This window comes from Ictidomys tridecemlineatus, unplaced genomic scaffold (assembly GCF_052094955.1).
Source record: "Ictidomys tridecemlineatus isolate mIctTri1 unplaced genomic scaffold, mIctTri1.hap1 Scaffold_625, whole genome shotgun sequence".
Lineage (NCBI taxonomy): Eukaryota > Metazoa > Chordata > Mammalia > Rodentia > Sciuridae > Ictidomys > Ictidomys tridecemlineatus.
Window position 1 is genome coordinate 127,675 of NW_027524306.1, and position 9,998 is coordinate 137,672.

Here is a 9,998-nt window from a genome sequence, read left to right on the forward strand (position 1 = left end):
AGACACGGAATGGAGGCGCGATTGTAATTCAAGTGGAGGTCACACAGCTCTTTGCAAAGCCTTTGTGAGAAGAGAATGGCACTCTCCCCAGGTGTGTTTTGGGGTCTCTCCAAATGACACGACTGCCAAGAGAGACCTAAGGCAGTTATGTGGCTTCTCTTCCTAGCTACCAGGAGGAGGGAGCGTATTTCGCTTGCCCCAAACCCAGTCAGGTCTCCTCTTGTTCTAGGCTTCCCTGAGGGTTCCTCCACCCTGAGAGAAAGCAAGGGCATCCTGCATGCTGCATCTCCCCAGGGAGGTCACACATAATTAACAAGCTTGAATAAGAGTGTGCACTTCAAAGACGTCATCCTCAGAGGATCAGAGATGGAATTGCTTACTATCTGAAGCTGGAGTTGGGTTCCAGGGGCATTTGTTTCCACAGATGGTTCCTTCTCCCGCAGCAGGCACCTGACTCCCAGAGCCCACTCAGAGGACAGATCGTCCAAAAAGAAGATTCAATCCCAAGTCCCCAGCAGCCTCCACCACACTCCCACTATATAAAAATGGCTGGTGATTTAGAGAGGAGGCCACTGTCAGCTCTGCTGGTCTGCTATAAGTGTTTCATTTGCTTGGTTTTCATTTTTATCAAGTAACCTGCTGGCCTTGAAATTGTAGAGCATCCTCCTTTGGCATCCTGGTATGTGATTTTCCTGTCTACCCTCATCTTTCACGTATCCAAAAGGCAGGAGCAGCTTGAGGCTTTGGCAGATTGTTCTAGGTTATTCATTTACAAGAAGTCATCCACCAAGACTTGAGTGGTCTGTCTGTACAACACTGGGCCACAGATCACCCATGTGCATTGCTTTTGAACAGGGTGGTTTGGTATTTCCATGTGGACCTGGTGGCCTCCCTTCTTGTCCTAGTGGAGAGCACGTTAAAGTGTAGAGCCATCATCAGGCAGTTAGGGGGACGGGAATGTGGCAGTGGAACAAATCAACAGTCATTAGAGCTTACTCTGTGCCAGGAAGTGTACTCCGTGCTTTACAAACACCCCTCATTTAAATGCTAGCCAACCCACAAAGGGCAGGTCTCCATTCCCTGAAAACTGGAGTTCAGAGATGTTGTTCAGGGGGGCACAAGAATGTGCTGAGAAAATGCTTCCTGGGTTTATATAGTAAAACGAGGATGATACAGAAGAGGTTATTAAATTGTTTGTTAAGTAATGACTTTTATAAAATTGAGACTATCCCAGCCACTGACACTGAAGAGATTTTCTTTTCAACTTCATCGACTTCATCTCCTCTTACCCCCCATGCCAAGTGTCTTAGGCTTCACAGAACCCAGAAGTCAATTCACATTTTATTTCAAACATGCAAACCCTTATTTCACACATGGAGACCACAAGCTGCAGCCAAAGTCTACATCAGACAACATGAACCTGTGCTGACTTGTGTTGCCACCTCTGTAAATTGATGTCCCGGTCCTCATGAAAATAAGTGACTGTGCAAATGTCAAGCAAAATTAAAAAATGCACAAATGTATACACACATATGTGAGTACATACTCTATGTATACCTACATTTACACACATGTGCCCACACACGTGAGTACATTCTGTACATACACCTACATTCACACACACACACACACACACACACACACACACATACAGCAACTAACACACCTGCTAACAGAGGCCACTTCTAGGAAGGGCAGTGTGATTTGAGGAAGGAAGAGGACCAGGAGGTGAAGAGATATTTTAGCATTTTATCCTAAATACTAATCCTTTGTTTTACAGCATATATTCCTATATTTTACAGCCATTTCTAAAATTACAAAATAACTTAAGGTTAAATGCTGGTATAAGGTATGATTTGTTGAGAGTAAGTTGATTGACTATGTGCCAAATTTTGTGATAGGAAAACTGTCTTCAAGAAGTAAATCAAGTCATCCTAATGCCAGTCTCCTACCACCAAGGATGCTCCCTTGATGCTCCCTCCACCAAGGCCACCAGCCAAGATACCTGTTCCCAGAGCTGGGGATGCAGGTCAACAGCTCATAGATGCTCCTTCTCAGAGAATTACCTTACCTGGTGGGAGCCTCTTACCTTTCTACTCTGCCGTCCCTGAAGAGGTGGTCAGGGGAGCTGCTGGCAGCCGGGGCCTCACCTACACCCCGACATCCAGGGCTACCCGCCCCACCTCAGAAGATACTCAGAGCTGGTGTTCAAGCTCAGAGCTCCTGGTGGGATCAGCCCAGTGCTCGACTTCAGCTGAGATGTTGTCCTTACTTAGACTCTCTGCTCTGTTCTGTTGCCCCTGGGTCCCTTCTCCCAGGAGCACTTCCTCGATAAATTGCTTTCACAACAGGAATTGGAAGCTCTATGGCTAGGGAACCCCCATTACCCACCCCAATAACACTAGGCCTGAGAGTTTCCCAAATGAATTCAGCGAGCAGGAAATTCCAAACATATTTAAAATGTCTCAGAACATACAGAAGAAACCCGCACCACCCTAAAATCATTTCTGAAGCCCCCACACCATTGATAAAACCTGGACAAAGCACAAGAAAACCACCAGTCAACACAAGATGTAAGTATTCATGCAAAAAGTCTTAAATTAAATGTTAACATCAAGCTAATTAAAGGTGACTAGCACATTAAAAGAATGATTCACCATGTCCAGATGAGGTTTCTAACCTGTTGGCATAATTTATTCTACTAGGTGGTCAAAGGCCAGAAAAACCTATGATGTTGAAAGGATAAAAAGATATTTGATTAAATTCAATTATATTTTAGGAAAAGTGGATAGTTGGATAGCGCAAACTTGTATAGAGATAAACAATGTAAATATAAATGAAAACAACCAGAAAGTAATAAGACTTCATTTTGAAAGCAGAAAATACACATATTTCAATAGTTGATAATAAATTAGATAAGAAACACATGGAATTTAAAAAAGTCACCAATATTGTTATTTCTTATAAAAAGATAAATATTAAAAAAGACATCATCCTAATTAATAAGAGAGAAAATTTTAACATGTTTGCCAGGGAGACAATACAACTTTGGAACACACATGAAGTTGCTCAACTACACTCATAATTTTAAAAAAACAGCAAAGATCACTATAAGGCACGGGTGAGAGTGAGCAGAAGCAGATCTTTCCAAGCCCCCTGTGGTGGAGCAAAGACTGTTGCACACTTTCCAGAGATAAGCTTGGAAATATCTACGAAAATGTAAAACAGATAAAATGGTAGTTCCAGCAAGTCTACTGTGCCTTTATCAAGTAGGCACAACCTTGGTTTACCCAAAATCTTATGTGAAAGGATGTTCATAGCAGTACTGATTATAAAACTCTGCAAACCACCTAAATATTCCCCAGTAAGAAAATAGTTAAACAAAACCCACCCATATGAGGTTGAACTATCTAATTCACACAGATAAATGCACTAACCATATGAGACGCAGGTCTTGGCAAACTTGACTATAAGGTCAGATAGTCAATGTCCCAGGCTTTGTGCTCTTATGGTCTCTGTCACAACTCCTCACTCTGCTGTGACATAGACAGATGGGTGCCTATGTGTCCCAGGAGTGTTGCTGTCACAGAAACAGGTGACAGGCTGAACCTGGCCCCTGATTTAATTGATTGATTGATGGGTAAATTGATAATCCATAGGTATTTATAGATGGATATACAGATTATTTGTACATTTTTATGGAAAATATTCTGCATATTTTAAATTATATGCTTACATTATATAGGTGGTTAAATAAATGAATGAATCCTACAGAGTTCTACTCCACAGCTATGAAAGGAATGAGTAACCTGCATGCCAGGACCCCGAAGCTCTCCCAGACACATTAAGCAGAAAACACACCCAACAAGGTGTGAGAACAGTGGGCCCCAGGTTGTGTCTGAGTGTGTAGGTTTCATGCAGTGTCCATAAATGATGCAAGAACTGTCATGGCCTATGACATTAAGTGACGGGTTTTGAAGGGAAAATTTAAAAAAAAATGACTTCCCTTTTATATTCTTTACTACTTTTTAATGTGGGTGTGTATATCGTTTTAACTCAAAAATGCATTTTTAAAAAGAAAATTAATACACTGTGTAGAGCGAGGGAGCATGGGCCAGTCGGCAGGGCACAGCAGGGGCCTGGGCCAACTGTCTGTGGCGTCTGGCCTGGGAGGGCCATGCCAGTTACTAGTGTTGAAATACAACAGGGTCAGGTGAAAGGCAGCCACTCCTCTGTGTGCCTGGAATTCGCCCCTGTCACCCTAGGCCCACCTCCCCAAGACCCCCAAGATTCATCAACCATGGGTTCTAGGGGAAATCCATCTATGTGCTGGGCTTCCCTGTAGTCATCTGTGAGAGGCGGCACTACCTGGCCACCTGGCCTGGGTCTGCTGGAGGATGAAGAGAGATGGCATATCTCAGAGCTCTCTGAAAAGCAGAATGCTCTTGGTCAGCACAGAACCATCAGCATCATCTTTTGGCACTTGGAGCCTATAGACAAAGACAGTGTGGAGCACGGGCCCCCCACACAAGAACATTTTCTCTTCACAGGCATCGAAACATGGCCTTCACACTTCCATTCCAGCATGGATAGTGCCTTGTTCAGCATGTGGATATCTGTCAATTCCCTTTCCCATCCGGAATCGAGGATAGAAAGTGTGGCTTATTCATCTGCATGCTCAGGACCCAGGAAAATGGCTGATGTTGACTCCCTATATGTTTGATAAATAAATAAATCAGGGCTGGGGCTCAGTGGTAGAGAGATTGCCTAGTACATATGAGGCCCTGGGTTCCATCCTCAGAACCACATAAATATGAATAAATAAATAAATAAATTGACATGTAAATCACTTTAAAAGAAATAAATAAGTAAATAAATAAACAAATCAGAAGGGAACAAAATAAGAGCCATCTACAGATCTCTACACTGGGAGGAAGATTCACAACTTCACTTCTCAACTGTTCCTGAGTAACTCGGTGACTACATTCATACAGCAGTCATATGATAAAATGATCAATGAATCATTGCCTGTCCCACTGGAGGGATCCTAATGAGTGTAACTGAGCAGCTACATGAATTGTGGTAGGAACTTAGGATGCAGGATGAGCCCGACCATTTCTGTCGAATCAGACAGTCATGAAACTATAACTTTTCATGGAGATAAGTACTGGGGAGGAAATGAATGAGGTCTGTGAGATCCCATAATAAGGAAGAATCTGGGTGTGTCTGGGAGAACGCCCAGGGAAGTCTTCCCTGAGAAACTGATGCTCAAGCCAAGACCAAAGAAAGAGAGAAGCGAGAATAAGCCAGATTAGGGAGTGGATTCTGTTTATATGTCTAAACAAAGTATATGCACCATCCTGTGGTAAAGTAAGCATGGAGCCTTTAAGGGCCATGGGAGATGTCAGAGCAGGAGCTCAGGAGGACAAGAGTGATGCGGGGTTGCTGTGGAGAGGCTGCCCTGCCCTGGTATTCTGGAGCTCAGCCAGGACCCTTCCCAGCTTCCTTTGAGTAAGATGCTGCCAAGTGGTTATTCCCCGCTGAGGCTCCCAAGGAAGTGAGGTGGGAAAGTGAGCTCCGTCCTTCCTTTCTCCCTCTTCTGGATGGGACAAAGACAAAGGTGAGGTCCAAGAGAGGCAGAAGCCAGGGCACCCCAGGGAACCACTAGCCAACCTAGACTGGGAGGAGAATCCACTTGCCCTGTGGTTGAATAATGATATACTTGAAAGTCTCTTTGTCCCCTCAGCCTGGCTGTCAGAACCATAGAGGCAGGCATGAGCCAGATTGTGCGGCACCCTGTGGGTCATGTCCAGGAAGGTGGGATTTATCCTAAGAAATGGGGAGCCATTGAGAAGTTTGATGCAAGACTGCGAGATATGACCCAATGTTGTGTTTTTGCAAAGGTGACCCCAGTTGCTCCATGAAGAGTAACAGATGGCTCTCATCTTCCATCTCACTTTGCTCATTTTTTCCATCTCACTTTGCTCATTGCTTCCATCTCATTTTGCTCATTTGTGCCTTCACTATATCCGATAAGGAAGAGGCAAAATAATCACATACTTCAGGGATACGCTGTGATAAGGAATGGATGGCAACAGGTTGGAAATGATAAAAATACAGCAACACGAGCAGATAGGTGATGTTGAGTATCAGACTAAAAGTCAGCAGGCAAAATCGTTAGGGAGTTTTCAAAAACTAAAAGCCGAAGCAAGTTTAATCTCAATGGGCACAGAGGAAGCACCAAGCGCTGCTATTAGGATGGCGGGCTTTGAGGTCAGGATGCACCTCTGCCACTCACAAGCTTCACCATCTAAGGTGTGGTGCCTGGATCCTCTGCTCTTGGAGTTTCTCCCTCCAAGAGGGGGTACAAGAGAATTTGTGTTTCAGAATTTCTATAAAAGCTGCATAAATGTGAAGCTGACACTTGTACAGCAGCTCCTGGCATGGGGTAGTGCTCTCCTGTGTCTGTCATGGGAACGAGTGGGTCAAAGGACAGGAACTAAGCAGGTGTGTGGACTTAGAAGGCTAAAATTGATGCATGGAAGATGATAAAATATTCTGCAAACCATCAAGAGCATGCTGCCAGTGAAGACCAGGACCACGGTGGGATGGAGGAAAGAAGAAATCTTCCCATTTGTCCTAAAATCCTCACCAAGGCAGAGCCTGTCATTCAGGATCTCTCAACCGCAGCAAGGCAGACCTGTTCAGCCAGGTCATCTGTGGTTTCTGTTGGGAACTGGGGGGCAGCCTGAGCTGTCCAGGGTACTGAGTAGCATCCTGGCTCCACCGCTAGATGCCAATTGCAACCCCACCCCAAAAGACTGTCCCAGACACATTCATCCAGTGGGGATAGGAGAGGAGCTCATGGACACATCCCACCTATCAAGGACCTTGCTCTGGGAAGCTCACATTTTCTCCTTCTCTTGGTCTTACGGGCATAGTGTCACTGGAATATATTGTATTGCTGCGTAGTGATTATACAAAGTGGTGGGTTTCATAGTGGTATATTCATGAATAATTAGATCAATTTCCCTCTCCATACCACCCTCCTCCTTTCTGTCCTCCATTCCTGGACCTCCTTCCTCTACTCCAAGGGCCTCCCTTCTGCTCTCATGGCAATGCTTTTTATCCGACTCTTCCCTCTCACTCCACATATCATAGAAAACATATGATCCTTTTCTCTCCGTCCCTGACTTATTGTTCTCGAGTATGTAAAGGTCAGTGATGAGAGGGAGAGAATGCTTGGCCAGCATGCACCACTCAGCAGGAGGGATACCCTCTGAGAAACATCTCCACAGGTGGTTTTGTCATTATGTGAACATCATAGAGTGCACTTACACCAACTGAGACAACCACGATGTCACTAGACAACATGACCCTAAGGGACCATTGCCCTGCATGCAGCTCATCGCTGACCAAAACATCATCATTCAGCATATAACTATCCTATTGGGTTTGATTTTTCTTGTATTTCTTCATTGGGGGGAATAAAGAACACCTAAAAATGGTTTCTGAGCTAATTCTGAGAATCTGCTTCCATGCAGCTTCAGAAGCTCAGTAATGTTGCCACCATTTGGAGGGGCTGACCCTGACATCTAAGAGATCTGTATCCAAGTCATACTGTCCCCTACTTCTACATGACTTTATGTATCTGCTTTTAAATGCTTGGCTTAGTTTTTTTTCTGTGTAACAAAATACCACAAAATTAGCCACTAAAAGCAACTACCATTTATGATCTCACAGTTTGCAGGTCTGAAGGTACAGAGAGTGTGGCTGGGCTTTCTGGCTTCCTTATCCAAGGTCTCCCCAGGCTGACATCTAAGTGTTGGCCAGGCTGCAGTCTTTTCTAGAGAGGATCTGAGAGAATATCTGCTTCCCTATCCCTTCATGTCCGTGTGGTTTAAAGACTGAGATCTCCTCTCCTTGCTGGCTATCGGGGACTGGGGCTGCTCTCACCTTTCCACTGGTTCTTGTGGTGCTGGCAGATGGCTCCCTCTACCTCTAGTACAGAACTGTCACCATGCCCTGAGTCCTTCAGGATCTATAAATACCTCCAGGTTCCCATTCTGCCTCCAACCAGTGAAAACTCCCTAATTTTGAAGGGCTCACCTGATTGGTCTGACTCATCTGATCTCCTTAGCTTAAGGTCAGCTGACTCAAGAATTCACACCTGCAGAGTCCCTTCATGGTGTCAATAACCTGGCTTTGAGAATCTTGGGTGACCTGTCTTTAGGATTCTGTCTCCACAACACTTCCGGAAGTTGAGAAATAGGCAGGAACTCTCCTTCAGGTTCCCTGTTAGGTCCTCTCCTTTGCCTGAGGCTTGGGACTGTTTCACTTCAGTGGGGATTTGCAAGCCCCATGAGGTTGTAAGGACTATGCCAGGTTAGCAGTGACTTAATCCTCACCCCCATTTATCCTAGAACCCTGAAAAGATGAGATAAGAGTATTGAATGATGGGAGGAAATCATTTATCATAAAATCTCATCAATCCCATGAAATGATGGAATATTTGCTTTGTTTCTTCTTGCTGGAGTTTTAATTTAGTTGCATAGATAGCGAAGGTGCCACGCTCTGCCTCCACAGGTGACATCCCCATCGTCGCCGGGAGCTGGATTATAGGCTTCACAACAGTGAGGGGGCAGAAATATTTTAATTTTGTTTTTAATTATACAATAACAAAAGCTATTACGAACTGGGAAAGAATAACTTAAAATTAATTATCAGCCAGAATTAGTTTCTCAGAAAAGCATTTCAAAGCTTAATCAAGATAAAATGAAAAGAACATAAAATTAAATTTTAAAAAAATCTTCTAAAGGATGAAATAATTCAGAGAAGAACATGAAAAAAAATAACTTATGAGAGAATAAGGGCTCTAAATTAGACACCCCTCTTGAGTCATTGTCAAGGACATATTTTCCTTGAATTATGAGCCCAAATCTGTATCAATCTGCCTCCATCAGAAAATGAGAAAGAACTACTGAAGTTTGTTTCACCTTCCATAAAATTTGACTAGCAATTTTATGACAATTTTCATGCTGTTTTAAAAGATACCAGGTGAGCAAAACAGCTTCCTCTCATGAATGGAGAACATGACTGAGTCTGATATTAGACCCCAGTCTGAGGAAGAGACAGACATGGAGATTCTCTACCTTTCAGCAAACACCACGGATCTCAAGTACAGACCTGGTTTTCCCATAGAAGGGTATTTATAAACCAGTATGTGCCCACGAGGCTGTTACAAAAAGAAATCTCTTAAAATGGAAGTTCACCCTCTAAGTTCACCAAATCACCTGTTCAGCATCTTGTGAGGTAAAGAACATCTGCCTTATCTGTTTGCGTGTTCACTCACTGGTCCAATACACATCTACTCTTCTTATCATTGTGATATTCTGCTTTCTAGTGGAGAAAATTCCTTCCCTTTTCCCTGTCCATTGGGTTTGGAGAGGGGACAGTGAGCCCATCTCTAGTTCCAGTGGGGTGGGAGGGCACATGTGATCCAACCCCAAAACTGCGCCAAGGTTTGAATCTCTAGGATGGGGTGATTAGGTCAGTGATGGACATGGGAGAAAAGCTAGGCCAATAAGACAGAAAAGAGAACCTTCCCTAAAACTGTTGGTAAATAGAAACCCTACCAGGACTTTCTAGATGTGCAGTAAACCTAGGTCTGCTGGCAACTCTGAGATCCTGGGTTTTGTGTTACTGAAGAGTCTTTCTAGGAATGAAGTCAGTCTAAAGAAGGGAACAGCCCCGTGAGAGAAGGAAATGACTTGGCACCATTGTTTGAGCAGTTGGATCCAGCTCTAACTGAAGTCTTTCACACAAGTGATTTTCATTCCCATGATCAAATAGATATACTTTTTGCATTAAGCCTTTCTGAGCTGATTTTGCTTTGTTCTGGGGTGTGTGTGGTGTGTGTGTGTGTGTGTGTGTGTGTGTGTGTGTGTGTGTGTGCGTGTGTGTGTGTGTGTGTGTGTGTGTGTATGTGTGGATGTAGA